The following is a 2,457-nucleotide window of genomic DNA, read 5'->3' as shown; positions in this document are numbered from 1 at the left end:
CCACCATGAAAAATGCTGATCCCAAACAGGGCCGTTCCCATGGAGAGGGGGGCTGTTTCATCACCGTCTTCCAGCTTTATCTCTCTGTAGCCTGGAACTTTGCTTCTTCTTAGAGAGTAACTGTATCCTTATCTGCCCCCCCTTGCTGCGCCGCTCCCCCCAGGCAGGGCAGCCCAGCACCCATGGCCCATGAGTGTGAGAGCGACCTCAGGGACCTGGCTTCATTATCTCATCCGGCTGTGCAGGACCACCTAATCGGGTCGATTAGCAGACGGCACCGGCACCTCACACACCCGTGTCTCTCAGCAGACAGTGACCCAGATCAGTGGGCCGGGGGGAGGGGCTCCACCGCGCACCTTCCTCTGGGAGCGCTTGTATGCTTCAGTGGACAGGCAGTGAGGAGATAAGGCTGGGGGGGTCCCTTATGTCTGCGGTGGGGGGATTTCTCCCCCATATCTGTTAATCAGCAGAAGATATGGGGGGGGGGGCTCTTTGGGGGCCTGTTCACATTTCCCAGGGACCCCTGACCCAAAAAGGCTTTCTCTGTCTCACTGGTGCGCTTAACCACACACACAGGTGCAGACATACCCACTGGGGTGGGCAAGGCACCCCCCAAACTGGCCAACTGAAAGCATCACGCCCCCCCCACCGTCTGTTGTCCTCCCTTATTACCTGGTCTCTCTCTGTCTGCTTTTCAGCCCTGTCCCTGGCCTCCATAGCCCTCAAGGTGAAACTCAGCACCACAATTCCTTGTATGTGTGAACGTACTTGGCAATAAACCCGATTCTGATTCTGATTCTGGACCATTGGCATGCTCCAGGAATACATGCTCTGTGGCTGTAGAGAGAGACCCCAGAGCTCTGAACTGCCCCCGTTAAGACCCTGCATGCTGCCCTTAGAAACAGGAACTGCCCCCGTTAAGACCCTGCATGCTGCCCTTAGAAACAGGAACTGTCCCCATTAAGGCCCTGAACGGTGCCATTAGAAACAGTAACTCTCCCCATTAAGGCCCTGAACGCTGCCTTTAGAAACAGGAACTCTCCCTGTTAAGGCCCTGAACGCTGCCTTTAGAAACAGGAACTCTCCCTGTTAAGGCCCTGAACGCTGCCTTTAGAAACAGGAACTCTCCCCGTTAAGGCCCTGAACGCTGCCTTTAGAAACAGGAACTCTCCCCATTAAGGCCCTAAACGCTGCCTTTAGAAACAGGAACTCTCCCTGTTAAGGCCCTGAACGCTGCCTTTAGAAACAGGAACTCTCCCCGTTAAGGCCCTAAACGCTGCCTTTAGAAACAGGAACTCTCCCTGTTAAGGCCCTGAACGCTGCCTTTAGAAACAGGAACTCTCCCTGTTAAGGCCCTGAACGCTGCCTTTAGAAACAGGAACTCTCCCCTTTAAGGCCCTAAACGCTGCCTTTAGAAACAGGAACTCTCCCTGTTAAGGCCCTGAACGCTGCCTTTAGAAACAGGAACTCTCCCTGTTAAGGCCCTGAACACTGCCTTTAGAAACAGGAACTCTCCCTGTTAAGGCCCTGAACGCTGCCTTTAGAAACAGGAACTCTCCCTGTTAAGGCCCTGAACGCTGCCTTTAGAAACAGGAACTCTCCCTGTTAAGGGCCTGAACGCTGCCCTTAGAAACAAGAAATACTGACACAGATGTCACGCTCGGGGGCGCTCTGCTGAATCTGTGACCATGTTTGGCTCTATTCTTGTGTTTTTGGTGATTTCCTGGGGGGGGGATGATGAAAGTAGGCTGACCCTGAAACAGCCACACATTTGGTCAATTTGCACGTTTGGGGGGGGGGGGGGGCTCCTTTTGTTTTGTTTAATCTCATTTGGATTTTGTTTCTCCCCCTTTCCATCTGCCAGCTCCATTCTTAGGCATATTTCTCATGTTTTCTGCTGTTTTTTCAGCACCACCTTGCCCCACCGATGCAACGCTCTGGCGGGCTCAGCGGGCCGGAATACAGTTCCGGTACCGGCCCGTGGCTAACAGTGCCGCTCTCGTCACATTCCGACGGACTCAGCGGGCCGGCGTAAAGCTCCGGTACCGGCCCGTGTGAGCCGCTCTCGTCACATTCCGACGGGCTCAGCGGGCCGGCGTATAGCTCCGGTACCGGCCCGTGGCTCATAGTGTTGCTCTCGTGACTCTCCAGCGGGCTCAGTGGGGCAGCGTACAGTTCCAGTATATGCTGAAAAATGTGAAGCTGTAAGAATGCCTCTTGGGCTGAGGGCGGGGATTGTCTGCTGTGGGCTAAATATCCGACTCTCATGTTTGCCTTTCCTCTGAAATCCTGGGAGATTCACAGGAAAACTGTCAGATTTCGTGCTTGAGGGGCGTTCACCAAGCAGCCAGTTCACTAAACCCCACGTCAGACCACCTCCCAGGAGCAGCGGTCCAACGCTTCCCTGGAGGGGGTGTGGGGAGGGTGCTGTGTGTGTCAGCAGGTGGCGCTCTGGTC

Source organism: Paramormyrops kingsleyae, chromosome 14 (genome assembly GCF_048594095.1).
Source record: "Paramormyrops kingsleyae isolate MSU_618 chromosome 14, PKINGS_0.4, whole genome shotgun sequence".
Classification (NCBI taxonomy): Eukaryota; Metazoa; Chordata; class Actinopteri; order Osteoglossiformes; family Mormyridae; genus Paramormyrops; species Paramormyrops kingsleyae.
This window is presented reverse-complemented; position numbering follows the sequence as displayed.